Source organism: Camelus bactrianus, chromosome 15, assembly GCF_048773025.1.
Source record: "Camelus bactrianus isolate YW-2024 breed Bactrian camel chromosome 15, ASM4877302v1, whole genome shotgun sequence".
In the NCBI taxonomy this organism is placed as follows: Eukaryota; Metazoa; Chordata; class Mammalia; order Artiodactyla; family Camelidae; genus Camelus; species Camelus bactrianus.
Genome location: NC_133553.1, coordinates 52,540,971 through 52,558,200, shown reverse-complemented (window position 1 = coordinate 52,558,200; position 17,230 = coordinate 52,540,971). Strand labels below are relative to the sequence as shown.

General features: G+C 44.3%; 1 protein-coding gene across 6 annotated transcripts in view; it reads right to left on the bottom strand.

Annotated features, from left to right (window-relative positions):
• Window positions 1–17,230, bottom strand: part of SPTBN1 (spectrin beta, non-erythrocytic 1) — a 184,551-nt gene that overhangs the window by 84,011 nt on the left and 83,310 nt on the right. The window lies entirely within an intron of this gene.

Sequence of the window (17,230 nt, the reverse complement as noted above, 5' to 3'; positions counted from 1 at the left end):
TCTCTAAACCCAAAGGTCAACAATCAGGAGCTATGAGGCCTCACAAAGGTGCTTTTCTTTACAGGGAGACATCTTCCCAATTCAAAAGCGAGACCGCTCGGCAACGCTCAGCGACCCTGATGTGCCCCAGCTAGGTAAGGACCTGGTCTGTCCAGTGTGCTGGCATTAACAGAACAGTAGTTTCTGGCCAACTGTGCTGTTCCTACTGTAACGGGATGAAGCGACCCTCACTGGGTGCTACAGTCCCTACATGCTGAATGTGAAAGATGGGTAGTTAGGTGTTTTCAGAAACATCTGGTGTGTGATATTCTATGCTTTACTCGTGTACTATAGAATATCGAAGACACATCTGGCTGTCAGCTCTACAGAATCAATCTCAAAAAATGGTAACTGATAATAATCCTGTTTTCTGTCTCTTTGGGTGACACTCTTAAAGCCGTGGCGTACCACATATTGAATGGAAACTAATACAATTCATCCTGGTTGCATGCTTGTCATAGCTCCTTCTACCCTTTAAGTACACTGTATCTCAAAGGTAAAAGAGATCACTTAAACTATAAAAATCCGTAAAATAAGCTTTACTCTCCAAAGAGATCAAAATGGAAGTTTACGACATACACACTCACCACATAGGAGGGTTTTCCTACAGCACCCTCAAAGGAAAATTTCTTGGGGCAAAAAAGAACTGTAGCAGGGACATGGCACCTTTCAGTCTAACAATGTCAGACCTCCCCAAGAAAGGCATTCACATGTTTCTGGACAGAGGCGCCAAGGAAGAGAACAACCCTAGTGTTCACCAACCGAACGATCCCATGATGAGTCTTGTGATTCCCAATGCTCAGCAGCAGGATGACCATCACACACACACACACGCACACACACACAAATGACAGTCAGGAGACATTCGCCTAGGCTAAATTAAATCATTTCTTAAACTAGGTGGGGTATAAACAAACATATATTTCTTGCTTCTTTTATGCCAAATTTACAACACAATGGATGGCAAACAAAATCAAGCTTGTGGTTTTAGGGTATAACAAATAAGGATGAACTGGTGCCCCTCTTAAAAACTGGTTTTACAGCTGCTACAGGGAAACTCAAAAGGTGGCCGGGGGTGAGGGGGTGAACAGCAGCTGGAAGTCTTCACTTACACTTGGCAGCAGCCGGACCAGAAATAGGGATTATCTACTTTATTCACACGCTGGAAAACCACAGAACAAAAAGGCAACTCGGCCTAAATAACACCAACAAATGCTCCAGCAGCTGCAAATGTTTAAAGTCCAGAAAAATGAGCAAACTCCAAGCATCTGAACTTACATCGTGGGTTTTGGCCCAGCTCCATGCTCCTAGGTGATGCCGTCACCGCTGAAAACCGCTCCAGGTTTACCTTCTGTAGAGCCGGTACCTTAGGAGCCAACATCAGGCTCCACATTTCTACTTCAGGACTGGGACCCCTCACTCCACATTCTCAAAGTTCCTTCACAAATAACTTTGTATGCTGGCAAAAGGCCAGGCAAATACAAACAAACACACCACCACCAAAGCAAAGCATCTAAATGACAAAATCTCAATAGTGGTAGAATAGAATGGTGGGTTCATGATGCAGTGACAAATAACTTGTACCACCAGGGGAAAAAATCGAAGAGTCTGCACCGTCAGCTCAGTACCTCCTATTCTGCCAGAATCACCAAAGTGCCATCAAAGAAAAGGAAACAAAGTCTTCCAAGATCAAGCAACACTTGAGTTTTACATGTGTTTATCGTGCTGCCTCTCACTGTCGCTGCCAGTTAGGAGCGAAAGTCAGCAAATCCCTCACAGTTGGAATGGGGCCAGGAATTTCCACCTCTCAGCAATTGCTTTCACCAAAGCAAGGTTTCCCAGGTGCTAATGAAATGCTAATCTGGGACCTACAAGAGCACGGGCCTTGAGCACTATGTGGGAAATGCTCTGGAGAGGCAGTCCGGCAACATGGTCACAGACTCTCAGAGTCCAGGCGCAGCCTGCCAGGGCTGGACCCAGACTCTACCACCTACCAGCTAAGCGTCCCTGGGCAATGTGCCTCCTGTACCTCAGTTTCCTCATCTCTGAAATGGAGATAATTCTTACCTCACAGGAATGCTGTGAGGAGCACAGGAGTCAATACATGCAAAGTACTTAGAACAGCACTGTCCCAGGATTAAGTTACAAGACGTTTTAGCTCTATTACTATTACCGCCACCACCACCTCAGGGCTAGAGTTTAGGTGGGAACCTACTTTCCTTCTCTCTTTGCATGAGGATCTATTTTTCTTTTGCTTTCACTCTCCTTGTTAGCCTGTTAGTTCCACCACAGGACTAAGTCTGTGAGCCTAGAGAACAGAGAAGCCAGAAATGCTTGCGGTATTTTTTTTAGCAGTGGGCATCTATCCAGCAGTCTCGGAGGAGCCTTTGGTGAAATGAAAGTTACCGTGGGATGGCCAGTAGTACCCTCCATGCACCCATTTGCAGAGGCCCTTAAATCTGCATCAGATGATGATCTAACAACCCTTCCTGACAGGTGAGTTGCTTGTGCAAGGTCATTTCACCGACATCAGCTCCTAAGCACCTGATTCCCTATACATGTGCCAATATTAGCTGAATGCTGGCTAACAAAAAGGGTTAGCAAAACCCCTGACTAATAATCATGAGCATTAATAATTGAAATGGAAGGTAAACATATACATCATATCCTAGGCAGAGGCCTAGCCAGTCCCCCAACATGCCTCAGGGTCTGTAGTTCCCTCTGGTCATACCCCATCCACACCCCCAAACACCCATGATCTCATTACCTAATCCTAGTCACATTCAAAGTTGCAGCTCAAATGTCAACTTCTCCAAAAAGCCTCTCTCACACCCCACAACCCAGGGGTGTTACTTGTTTGTCGTAGGATACCTGCCACTTTCTACCTGGTACTCTCTTCTAGAATGTAATTTGAGACCCTGGCTGTCTCTTACCCCTGTTTTTGCAGTGTGCTCAACAGCACTGTAACTTGCTGAACTGTCGAATGAACAGGTGAGATGGATTTGGTGGCTCCTTTAAAGATCTTAGAGCTACAAAGGTGTTCTAAAAACTCATCCTGCCTTCACCCACAGCACTGATTCTTCATTAATTAGGAGTCAGAGGCTACTCTATTCCAACAGTCAGTAGGAACTGGGGAATCGACCAGAACACCTTATAAGTGACTGACTTCCAGATTTTGACAGCTGAGCTCTGAATACAATTTCTGGATATCAATATTTCTATCACCAAAGTAAAGAAACTGGAGCCAACAGCAATTTTCCTGGGCCTAAGTACACCTCTCATCAGTGTTCCAGCTTTAAGTCATTCCTTGAGCCAAGGGAGCAGCAGAAAGAACAGACTGACCTGGGTAATGACAGGGATTAATGCAAACCATCACCATCACCCACCCTTCCCTCTAACTCTGCTGCCATAACCTACACTGAACCAGGTTCTGGAACCTGCCCTGAGCACCAACCCAAGCATGTTTCTTCTGTGCTGCAGGTTAATTCCTGTCTCACCCAGGAGAAAGGAAGAAAGCCCAGGTTTCCATGACTGCCTAAGCAGAGGCATGTTGGGACCCAGCTCTCCAAATGTAGGTAAGCACATTTTCCCTCTTTTGGTTCAGAGGTTTGTGGGCAGGTTCAAATGAGTCCTTGGTACCTTGAAGCCGAGCAGTCTGCTTGCTGCTGAGTCCCCACCACATCACTTCATCACAAGAGATGCTTGGCTGCAAGCAGCTCATCTCCAACAACTCAGGATCAGAGCCCTCACAGTATTAGCAGTGGGTCTATATCCATGTCCATGCCCTGAGGCTCAGTATCACCTGAATTTAGGCTGTTACATGGCTCAACATCCCTCCAAACAGCCCAAGTGCATTCACCAGACACTGTATCGACACGTGGGTGACTGTCAGTTCTGCCCTTCAAGGTATGCAGATGTGTTACCCGTCCCTGCAATGCCACGCCCCTTGCAATATCAATGGTAAGCAAATTAGCAGCTTGTGTTGTTTTTAATGCAAGGATTTACTCATCAATTGCAACAGTCTTCATTAGAAATTGACATGTGAGAAACCTACTGGTAAGCCTTCCATTTTCAAGCTGTGCATTTCATTCAATGTTAGGTTAAGTGGTACACCTATGAATTTGGCCAGATGCAAGTAAGAATGATTAAATACACGTTTTAAACAAAATTTGAAACAAAAATTAAAATCAATAAAATTCAGCCATGTGCTGCCAGACACATACACTATGCCCTGCTCTCTGCCTCCACCTATTTAGAAAAAGCGTGTGCTTGAAGTTCAAAGGAATGCTGAAAACGGCCCCCTCTTGCTGCAGAATTTCATGAAGTCACCCAGTTTGTCACTTGCTGGGTAAGAACCTGGCCACCTCATTGCGCCTTTCTGATCCTCAGGCTCCTGAGTCCACAGAGCAGGTACAATGCCACTTACCTCACAGAACTGCTGGATGGAAAAATTGTATGTAGTTGAAGGTACCTGGTTTATACCTAGTTCAGGCTGATAAGCCCACAAAAACTTCTTTTAAAAAAGTCACATTCAGAGCAAGAGAGAGCAGCTTGTGGTTTAACTTTTACATCACAGGAAACACTAGATTCATGAGCGATGTGGTTGTAAGGGTGTGACCTCCAATTCCAAGCCAGACAGACCACACGGCTCCGGCCCAAGCAGCACCCCAGCTTGCCGCGGGGTGACACGAATGTGACCCATCCTGAGCACAGGTGGGCAGCACAGTAGATCATCAGCAACCCCGGGGGCCACACCCCGGGGGAGAAAAGCTGACCTCCAGCGGCAGGAGGAAGGAAACCACATCATAAATCTCACACCTAGAGGGGAGGATGGTTTCTGAGGAGGCAGCGCTGAGGGAGATGCTTCAAAGCAGACTCAAGAAAATGTGTAGGCTGTTACAAGACCTGGTCCAACCGCTCCCTCCGCACCCAGCCACACCTGGGTCCTCCTGTGAAGACAGCTACCTCCGAGAGGCAGTGCAGTGTGGGGCTCTGGGAACATACAGCCGGGTGTCCCTGCCCGGCCCATCACTTACTGGCTGGCTGGCTCTGAGCAAGTTGCTTCACTTCTCCAAGCCTTGGTTTCCTCATCTGCAAACAGATAACATCTGTGCCCATCTCTAGCGTTCTGGGCGTGCAGTGAAGAAATGCACATAATAAATGGCACAGAGTCTTATTATTGAATAAGAATTTAATAAAATGCTGCCTGTTGTCACTCAAAGTTCTCAGCTTCCTACGTCAGTGGACACCAGACCAGCTGAGTGGACCTGAGCACAAGGACGGCCTCACTGTTTGTTTCCCTACCAAAAACTTCTTAGAATCAATTAGGAGTTTGTGTTTTTCAGCGGGAGTTCACACATTATGTAACTGATTCTCACAGCAACCCCAGGAGAGTGGGGAGGGCTGGCGTTCTCTGCTGCGCAGGTGTATAAAGCATCCCTCTTCCTCACACACATCCATTCAAATCCTATTACAAAAATGCTCTGACTGGTCTGTGAGCTTCCTGAGGACAGGGATTGAAACTGGACCCTAGTGACTAGCAAAGAGCTACAGACAGAGGCCCTCCATAATGCAGAATATTGACCAGGGGTTGTGTAACACCATTCATTATTCTAATGATCGGGCTTCCTACTCCAACAGGAGTTTTGTTTGTGGGTTTTTAAGGCAGGGAGCCTTAGCAGATCAGTTACAGTGTGAATTCCCCCTGGTGGAGGGGGAACAGAAACAGAAGATTCCAAAGCAATTGCTGAATCACAGAGTGACCTGTGCCTCACTTTCCTCTCCCCAAAATCGCTGAGAAGAGAAGAGCGGCTCCTTACCTTATCACACAAAGAGGGCTCGAGGGCCTGGGACACTATGTGTGCAGAGAGCTGTGAGCTCATATGAAAATGAGGTAAGAAAGGTCATCTCAGAATCCCTGGGTGATGACAATGGCTGAGAGGAGCTTCTGGGCCCCTCTCCCAGCTGACGCCCAGCAGGTCTCGGCTCCCCTCCCTCAACTCCAGCCTCTCCCTTCCCAAAAAGCCATCTGAATTTACTACCCTGATGAAGAGCGCATGTGGTCCCGGGGCCAAGAACTCCTAGTCGAGACTGGCTGCAGTCAAGCCCACTAAGGAACGAGTATGACTTTTAGAAATTGCTTCCTTGTGTTTCAAGGGAAAAAATAACCTCCTGTCTCAAAATTGAAATCATATTTATTTGCAGATGAAAACCATTTTTTTTTTAAGGCGGGAGTAGAGATTGGAAGGCACTGAGGGCTGGGGAGTAGCAGTTCTCGGGCCAAAATTAGTTTTCTTGTGGCTGTTTCTTCAGTTTAAAAGGCTACCCTTGCACATTTCTCTGGTATCTAAATTTGAGGCCCTACCTTTATTTGCTCAGAGTATTATTAACTGCCTGGCTTCTAGAAAGGCATTACTCACACGGCATCACCGTGAGCAAACGCATATTCGCATTAGAGAAGTGGCATTTGTTGTATTTACAGTCACACAATATAAAACTCTGAATGGCTACCACACCTAGAAGAATGGACTGCAGTTTCGCGCACTTTTACCTCTTTTGCTGTGTATTAGCATTACCCTTAAATTCTTCTCCTGGTCCAACTGCTCTTGCTCACATCCCACTCAAAGGAAAAAGAAAACAAAAATGAAGCAATAACCTGATGCCTAATTCATTTGGGGGGAAGAGTTCCTCTCTCCAAATCCGGTAGTCCTGTGGGTTTCCCTCTCCTCTGCTTTCCACCAGAGTTAAGTAAATTCCCCAGTGACCTGCAAAGTACAAGGGCTCTTTGAGGGAGGTCCCTGGGGTCCTATCAAAATTTCATTTTATCAGAAAAGTAGACAGACTGAGATAAGCCCTTCCTAAGTTATAGCTTAGCTACCTCACAGAGCCAAAATCATTATCGTGAGTGATTCATTCCTTCATTCAACACACTATTTACTACATGGCTGGTAAGGCCACCTCCTTCCTCAGGGAATAAGAGGCAACAGGGAAGGAGAGCCGCTAACTCACTTTAAAACAGGTCTGTGTGCATTACTGCTTCATTACTTGACTCATGCATTCATATATTGCTTTGTTTATGGGCCAAGGAAGGGATGCAGGGATGAGCTAACACACAGACATCCTCCTCTGTCCTCCACTCATAGTAACAGGTGCTTTCGTACATCACCCAGCTTGTCTGGGACTCAAGGAGAGTCCCTGGATGTGGAACGCTCAGTGCTAAACTGGGAAAGTCTCTGTCAAACGGGGATGAGCCGGTCACCTGACTTATATAATATCCTAATTCAAGCTTCCCAACCACCCCAAGGGCTCCTTATTCTTCCCAGTTTTTACAGAGGAAGAAAATGGGGCTCAGTGAGGTCACTGGTGGAGCCAAGATTTGAACGCTGCCTTATGTGAATCCACAGCCCACGTGCTTTCCACCACCCTCGTGTTTCTGAAACAAGAGCTAAGATGTTCTAACTCCAACACAGCCTTCTCACCACTGCCAGGTTCTGGCCACTCTCCCCGACTGCTCCCCCAGCCACTGCCGCCTACTCTCTGCCACAGACTCTGCAGCTGGGATCTCATCAGCTTGGCACTTGTTCGCAGATAATACATTATCTCTCTCTACCACTGCAAGACTGATTTTTTTTTTATAGCAAGTTGTTTAAACCTCTGTAGGAATAAACGTCTCCCTCAATAAAAATCAGGGCACCGTTCGTTTTTAAGCACCAGAAACACACTTTGCACGAGATTTGTATTCACCTCTCAACTACTATATGTTCAAGCTAGCAATCCACAGAATCTCACTGGCATTTAACAGTTCAGACTTTAAAAGACTCCACAAAAACTTTTAAAAGTTTTTCTTTTAAAAAAAATCTAATGCAAAATGCCAAGGCTACATTCCAAAGGATAACCACCATTTGCTTGTCAGTGTCACCAAAATACTGTCAATAGTTTGTGTAAGGATTTCAGGCCAAACACACACACACACACACACACACACACACACACACACACACACACACACACACACACACTCCTGCAACTAGTTGTATACTTAAACTGATAGTTCTCACTCCAAAACTCCATCACAACTGCACTCTCAGTGGGGGGGTAAAATTCACCCAAATAATGACACAGCCTGTGTAACTTCCTTGCCACCAGGGAAGATCAGGGCCTCTGGACTTTTTATGTTTTGCTCACATTCTTCATGAATGAATCGTGCCTCAGTGATCCTCAAATTAACTTTCCACTTGCATCATTTAAGCGTTTAAAAAAAGACTTTAAGGCCAGATCTTTCACAAGGCCTTTGTGAGACCAAATATAGGCCAGTCTGTGTCTCCGTGCCACTGTGTGTGATTACTGGATTTGCTACTTAAAGGTCCTGTGCCTCTTGAAAACAAGGTTGGGGGAGAGAGAGAGAGAAAGGCAAAGAAAGGCCTTTCAAAAGCACACACAGTAGAGGCATTCAAGAATCTACAGAGGGCAGTTAAAGTGAGTTTGGCCACGGCCGGCATCTCTGACAACGTGCCGGACGCCCTGGATGCGGCACTAACCGCTTTGCATTCTTTTGATGAACTTGGGAGAGGCACTGCCACCGTGTCCTCAACCTACATCAAAAGTAACCAGACTCAAGTGACTGCCTCCAACCCTGTGTACTTTCTAAAGGGGAACACTAAAAGGGGGTGTTTCAGCTGGGTGCACTTTCGGGCCAACTCAATGCTCTTCTAAACACACTGAAGGAAGCCACACCCAGAACAGGTTTCAGGGGTGGGGTGGGGTGGGGGTTGAAGCCTCAAGTTCAAAACTCTTGCCCTGCAGGGCACTGCTTGACCTCCCTAGGACCTGTAATAATAAAGCCTGTCCCTGATGACTGGGGGCCAGCTGCGCACCAGGTACTGTGCCTGAAAAATTTCCATGGAGAATCTTGCTTATTCTTCTGACAACCTTATTACATAGAACTCATTTTACCCACCATCCCACAGGAGAGATAGCTGGCTCAGGCTGGTAAATAAATCGTCCTGATTTGGAAAGCAATTTGTCAAGAGGCATAGAAATACCACATAGTAAAAGTTTACAATGTTAAGTAAAAAAAAAAAAAAAAGATACCAAGACAAAACTAAGTCTATATAATGATTATAATAACCATGTTAAATTGTATGTAGAAAAGAACTATCAGAAAGTTAAGATTTGTTGGGGCTACAGGATTTTACATGAATTATTCTTTCATTTGGAGGTAACATAATATGACTGTGAAATAATAAATGTAAAAATATTCTGGAGTAACACAAAGAAGAGCTGGAATGTGACTTTTGTCTATGAATAACCTTCAACCCTGCCTTTGAAGGAACACCGTCTGAGTCACCTCCTGACTGCTGCTTTCACGACCCACGCCCCTTCCTCATCAGAAAGGTTCTGGAGTGGCGCCAGTCCGGAAGAGAAGTCACTCATCTTCCCACCCCTTTTCTTTCTTCTAAGGGGCAAAAGATTTTGGCCGACAAGTTGTAGCAGGTGCTTTTTCTCCCCTACCTAATCAATAACCAGTAATTTTGAAGCTTCACCTGCAGACTCACAGGAAATGAGCACTTACCAAGTAACAGACATCTAATGTATTTCAAATCCACCTTTAACACCAAAACCTGAAGGCACTGCTGGGTAAGTCTGACAAACGTGCAACTGGACTAAAGTCTGACCAACTGCAAGACCAGCAACAGTCATGTAGTTAGGACCATTTTACTAAGATGGAGTGGGGGCAGGAAGGGAGTATTTTTGCTTAAAAAATAGTTTAAAAGTATACAAAAGGTTTAAGTCATGAATCAAGTATGGACTGATAAGCCTCTACTTCCCAGGACACCGTGTTGAAATTCTGGAAGAACATAGATAATGTAGCCCAGAGTATTTCTGTACATTAATACCAAATGGATAGATGAAAAAAAAACCTGTGTTTTTTTTAACCTCACAAATTTCTAGAACTGCAGGATTAGCAAGTAAGAAAATCCTAGCCAAATTCTACAAAGAGTTTCAAAGCTAAGAATTAGCCAACCATGCTTTAAAGCCCTGTAATCTGCTGGGGTAACACTAAACTCCCTTTAATTAACTATTATTCATTTGGATACTAGATTATTTTTATAGTTACTTAAAGGACCCAGTTTACTTTAAAAAAACACACATACAACTCCTTCCTTTAATGCAGACTATAAATGAAACACAAATGTGAAACCTCAGAAAGGTCACAGCCTTTCTAGGACTATTTCCCTCTTGGCCCATGGGGAAGAGGGGCAGGCAGAGATGATTTCCAAGGCAGAGCTTCTTAGACTTGACTGTGCATACAAACCACTTGGGGACCTTGTTAAAATGAAATTATATGAGTCAGGAGGTCTGGAGTGAGCCTGAGACTCTGCATTTCTAACACACTCCCAGGTCACCTAGAGACCCCACTGAGTAATAAGGTTCTAAGTACTTGCAGTTCAAAATTCAAGGAGGGTATGTTGTTTCCAAGTTTCTCACCACAACAATGCCACAGCCTCCTAAAGGACCTCCTGATTCCTCTCTTGACCACCACCCACCCTCCACAACAATCACTGTACTCAGGAATCAGATCAGCCTGTCTTTAAGGGGAAAAAAAAGAGTCCGAACAAGTCACTCTTTTATTTAAAATCCTTCAGTAGCCTCCCACCACCTGCCTTACTTTCCAGCTCTGTAACTTGACACATAGGACCATGCATCCTCTGGCATTTGTCTGTTATCCTTCCTCACTCTGCACTCTAAACTCTGGCCACCCTGGCCCAGCTTGAATTCCCCTACCCGGGTCCCTCACCTGGACCAAGTTTACTTCTCCACTTGCTTCTACTCATCAGTCAGCTCGGTCAGCATTTCCAACATAGCTGAAACACGTTCACACACTTCCTAACCAGAGGACAGGTGCTCACTGAAAAGCAGGCAGTCAAAAATATGTGTTAATAAACAAGCAGAACCACAAACGCAAGCCCTATATTGCTTAGATCAGTTTCATTTTATGATCTGATTTCCTAGGAGTCTTCTTGCTTTACATAAAGTAGCCCAGATTGGTGACCAACTAATGTACCTTTACATGGCAAGTCCTTTGCACCCATGATATACAAACAACTGCCAAAGTTGTAATTAAGCCGATCAAGCAAAGAATATTGAAGTCAGAAAAAGGCTTTACAATGCCCCTACCATTTATTTCCCCTGTCATCAGTTTTTCATCACTGGGGCTTCTAAGAGTTGACAGAAACTTGTCAGGCCAAAGGGAGACAAGGCCCTCAGATCTAAAAATGGCTGAGGTCTACCTGTGTATTTTGATAATGTGCACAGGAGTGATTCCAGTTGGAATAGATGAGTGGGTGTGAAGCCATGGTCCCCTGGAAACCTGAAGCTCTGACACAGTGTTAACCTCATTTGGGAGCTGAGGTGGCTGAGGCCCACGGATGTTAGATGGCTTCTCTAATTCAGGAGGGTAGAGTTCATTCCTGACTCACTAAGTTCCTTTTCCACTACTACACAATTTTGTTCTAAAACATACTTTTCCCCAGCTCTTCATTCTTCAATAAGAAATCAGATACAATACTTGCTCCCATCTGGGAGGAATTCCTGCCATGTGTTCCTCCCAAACCTTCCCACCCCCAAATTACAAAAAGTATACAAATGATCTCAAACTTTTAGTGCACCAGTCACCTGGCGGGCTAGCTAAAAACTTATTACTAGGCCCCACCCACAGAGTTTCCGATTCAGAAAGTCAGAAGCGGGGCCTGAGAATATATATTTCTGTCAAGTTCCGGTCATGCTGCTGCTGCTGCTAGTCTCATTTTGAGAACCACTGTGATAAAGCAGTCCATAATACTAACTTCATTCATTTACTCCTTAACAGATACTTAGTGACTGCTATGGGTACATCAGACTTTTTTCTTTATGCTCCCAGACTTTGTAAAATGTAAGGAAAACAAAGAGGCAGAGACTCAAACCGGAAACAAAAGCAAAATCAAAGGAGAATGACCAAGTGCTCAGACTTTAAATCTCAAAGGAAAAGAATCCAAGCAGAGATTCTGATCGCCTCTCCCTCAAGGAATACTGAGAATTTTAATGGCATCTGAACTGAACCTCAAAAAAATGACCCCGACACAAGAACTAATTCCCAGGGGCAGAAACAAGGAGAGCAGGGTCTCAAGGCCAGGAAAACGCAGGGGAGGTCGAGGGCACCATGGGTACCGTGGAGTAAGGAGCAGCTGGAGCTGGAGGTGGGAAGGTCGACTGGAGTCAAATCCCAAGAGATTTTGCAGGAAGGAGATTCCTTATCAGGGCCTGCCCTAGAGAGCTGAGGCAGCTGCATGGGGCAGGGGGGAAACGCTTTAGGAAACCACAGAGAGGCTCACACAGAGGAGGCGGCAGTGGGGCTGTGAACAGATGCCTTCCCAGGCCCAAGGCACGAGAAGAGGTGAAAAATTGGGAACACAGTCATTCAAAAAGCTTCCTCAGTAGAAGGGTATTCAGAGTCCCGTTATTTCAATGCCCTAAGTAAAGTGGTGTCTCCTCCTCAAAAGGTGTTATCTATTACCCTCCCCTTCCTCCTGACTGGTCTCCAAGAGTCCTTTCAGCAGTCCTCCCAAACACTGGACTTAAGCTCAAGGAATCAGTGTTCCTTGTCTGTCAGTGTTCCTAGCTCAACAAAACCCGAGAGCACCGCATGTCCCGAAGCTCTTCTGAGCTCGTTAGTTTTAACGCAGTCACGATAGCTGGGTAACTGTGTCATGGCTCATGCCTAACCCACACTTTGTGGTCCTACAGGAGGAGATCAAATCTGGAGTCAGAAAACCTGGATTCCAGAGATCGCCTCATACTGGTTGATCTCAATCCAATGATTTGTTTATTTATCTACAGAAAGTAATAGAATATCTTTTATTCTAGGATTATTATTAATCTAAGGAAATACCCACTTATTTAGAACTTATTAAGTACTAGATTCCATGCTGGGTACTTTGAATAATCTCATTTAGTTAATTAAGCAAGATGATACATACTAACGTTAAGTACTATACATATTAATAATAACTAGTAGCAGTAGGGGGACATCATTCAAAAAGGATCCCAATTCACAAACCCATTAGGAACCTCTAAATTTTGAGCTGAAACTCAGGTAACTGGTGAAAGGAGGGTTTGTTTTTTTGTTTTTTTTTCAATTGATGGCTTATACTACAAAGTTTTCTGGCCTTAGAAAGTCCACAGTATCATAGTACAGTATTGGAAGCTATCCAAACCAAAACCCCAATCTTTTATGCTTTCAGTAAATCCAGGAATGTTCTTATAAATCCTGCCCTCTCCCCTAAAAAACCAGGGTTATCATTTGTCACCAAACCTTTTCACTGTCACAATGGGACCTATTTGAAGGCTATTACTTTATATCTAAGAACTTTAAGTTTTCCTTATGACAAGCAGGTGTAAACCCAGCAATCTTTCTCTAAGGTTTAAGAAATTACACGAGAAAAACATCTAGGTACCGTAACAATCCGGAAAGTTCTTCTTAAAAACCTAAGAATACATTTTCATCATGATCCATGGGTGTACACCCAGCAATATTCTTTCCCTAGCAGTTAAGAAATCAAAAAATGAAGAAATTAAAGGCAACCCTGAGACAGCATGTAATAAACTCCCTCCCATGGCCTGCAACTCTTCAGTCTCCCTCTATGTCCCCTCCCTCCCAGTAAAAACAGGCCACTTCACAGCTCCTTCTGGACAGTGCGACAAATTCACTGAGCCAGAACAGTTAAGAGAAAGCACCTTCTCCAGAAACGCCAGGTGCTGGAGTCATGGTCAGGCTGCAAAGGAGGCAGAAAAAGTTCATTTTGATGCTGTTACAACTCCACTCGATGGCCAGAACTGACAGAATCAGCGCTCTACAGGGCTGGCAGGCAGGCGAGGGAAGGAGGTTGGGGAAAGCATTTCACAAGGTCACCCTGCCTCTTTTATGGCAGAAATACAATATTAATATCTAGAAGTCTGGGAGTAGAAATTTCGAGAACAACAATGTGCAGCCTGACATCAACAGTACCTGGGACCCGGGACAAGCTGTTCAACTCCATCTTATCTCTCAAACCTGGGGAGGAGGGGCAATGTGGGGGTAAGGGATTAAGAGGTACAAACTATTACAAATAAACTACAAGGATATATTGTAAAACACAGGGAATACAGCCAAATATAGCCAATATTTATAATACTATAAAGTATAACACAAATAAAAAGTGAATCACTATATTGTACACCTGTAACATATAAACTGTACATCAACTATAACTAAGAACTTAAATTAAAAACTTTAATTAAAAAACAACCTCATACATGTGCTGTGAAGACAACATGAGACACCACAGGCAAAGCTCCTACTAACTTGTCTGGTGTGTGGCAAACACCCCAAGAGACCTTTTCCCCACCAACTCAATGAGGAGCCAAGGAGAAGCATTATGGAATAATGGAATGTAAGCACAGTCTTAAACTGCAGGAAGGATTTCTATCAGGAAAAGGGAAGGGCAGGGCCCTTGAGGCAGAAGGCAGACTATGAAGGCAAAACCCAGGGCTGGGTTTCATGAAGAGCTGCAGGCCTGCCCACCTGGAAGATTTATTTGGTTGGGTTGGAATGTAAGAGCTGGAATCGGAATTTCGTGGTCTGGGGCCATTTGGAGGAGGGTCCTGAGTGCCAGGGTGAGGAGCCTGGAATTTAATTTACACAATAGGCAGGAGCCACGGTTTCCGAGGAGAGACGTAGCAGGAGGTCTGCCTCATAAGGAGTGGAGCCAGCTGATGTGAAACTGGAGAAAAGGTATCATCAGGAACCTCTGTTACTACAAACACATTTTTTAAAAAACACATGAGGTTGAATTCTGTTGTGTTTCAGCATGCCTCTTTTAAAAAAGAAAAACCAAACAATGACTCCAACTTTATAAGATAGATGAACAGACTCTGAGGAAGGTGGTAACTTAATCTTGCAGGTGAAAAACTTGAAAGAGAGCTTGAGTGCATGTTGGGTGTGCCCATCAGGTGCCTGCTGGGTGTCAGTGGGTAATGTTCAAAGCCATCAGGGGCGGAAAGTCCTGGCTGTGGTCTTCTACAAGGAGTTATCAGTACGCAAGACATGACTCTGCACCTCAATCCCTTACATCAATGAAGTTTATTTTTAATCACACTTGCTTATTACTTACCAATAAATCTAGAAGAAACAATTTTAATCTAAAAGACCAGACTCATTTTAATATCGTATTTCCCTTAGCTAGAACATCAAAACTCAGTCTGATCCCTCCTGAAATTTCTAGAATCCAGTGTGAAAATATTTGAAACCAACAAAAATGCAGAAATAACTCCTACAAAAACTACAGTACTTTCAGACTCTCAGGTGTAGACGCTAAATGAATAAGTTCATATAAGAAGCACTTAAAAAAAAAAAAAAACCAGTACTGATTCAGATGAGCCGTTTGACAATAGAGGAGTATAAGTACTAGGAAAGATTAAAGAGGAAAAAGGCAGCTTAGTAGGCATGCACAAAATTAAATTGGCAGATAGAATCTATATCAAAGATGTGATGACTGGAAGAACTACAAATACTAAACAGTAAGTAACAAATACCAGACTGTGAGTGGAAGGTGGGGATGGGAAAAGGTTATCAAAAATATTCCTAAAATTGCTTAAAATGCAGTCAATTCCATTTGTTACTAAGGACGATGCCAACTGTTCATAATTCTCCTGGGATCCACCACACTTGAGCGTTAATTCACACTTTCTCAGTTCCTCAACATGGGTGGTTTTCTGTTATAGAAATACCAACACTAAACTTGTGCAACCCTAAAACCACAATATTTAGAAATAAGAAAGTTATCTGGAACTAAGTTAGGGGACAAAGGTCATTAAAACAAAAAAATCACACAAAACGTGAAGCTTGCCCCTTTTGAAATAATTTCCTTGGGAAACACAACGTAAAATATCAGAGGCACCCCACTTTTTTAATTTAAATTTTACTTTTCCAGAGAGGACGGTTTAAGACATTTCCTGTGTGTAAGCTCCACCCTCGTCAGTGAGCAGTTTTACAGCCACACTCCAACCCTTCAGAATAACAGCCTTTTGTTATGGGTGGGCCTGTGGGCACACTCCTCCCCACACCTTCTTCTATTTTCTATTTGGTTTTGCATTTCTTCTGAGACTGCAGGAGGGGGCTGGCTGGACACTGAGGACAGGTCTTCTGATCCAGGATCCTCATGGGTGCGCTCTCAGCAGTGGGACACAATGAAGGAGGGAGCCTGGGTCGTTTGAAGAAGAGGTGCATTCTGAATTCTCAGACTCTCAAACCTCAAACCTCAAACTCTGGGCCTTTGATCACACACCCAGAAGATAACGGACACCCCCCCCCCCCAACTCATCCATTTACCACCTACAAGTTCCCCTCACCACCCCTGGCCTCCACTAAGTTTTCCAAAAAGCAAATTCTACCTTCAGAGAGCTCAAGAGGAATGAAGCAAAGATACGGAGCTTCCCCTGAGCTAACTGCCTCAGGAATGCAGCAAGCCCAGCAAATGTTTAAAATCACGTCCTGCTCTGCCTCTTGTTTTCCAGAAAAGTGTCGTTACTGTCAACTATTTCACAAGACAAATAAACCTGTGAATGAAAGATCTCATCCCCCCTCTTCCCAGTGAAAACATTCTAGGACGGAGCTGCTTCCTTCCTTCCTCCTCCTCCTCACAGGAACCACATTTGTGGCACCAAGAGGAGTTAAAATAAGAAACATACAAGGTCTGCAAAGGCTACTTTTCCCACTAGAGCCATTCCCATCCTACCACTTCCAGGGGCTTCCTAACCGAAGGAGTCCTGTCTTCAGTGAGGAATCCTTTCTCATGTATAAGCTCCAAGACGTGGCCGGCCAGGCCCGCTGGCAGGGCCAAAGGCTGCAGGGGCCACTCCCGCTGCAGGCCCTCACCCCACACACCGCTCTCCATAAAAATATGTGAGGTAAAATATTAGAGTCATTCAGTTTGTCTGAGACTCACACAGACTCCAAGTAACCTGTAATTGATCCAACTAATCCAACCCAAAGCATTGGAATGACAATAATGGTTTTTATTATAAATTACACAGCCCACTAAATTGATGGGAAGGCTCTATCCCAACACAATACATCAAAAGAGTTAAAATTAAGCTTCAGAATCAAAACTGTAAT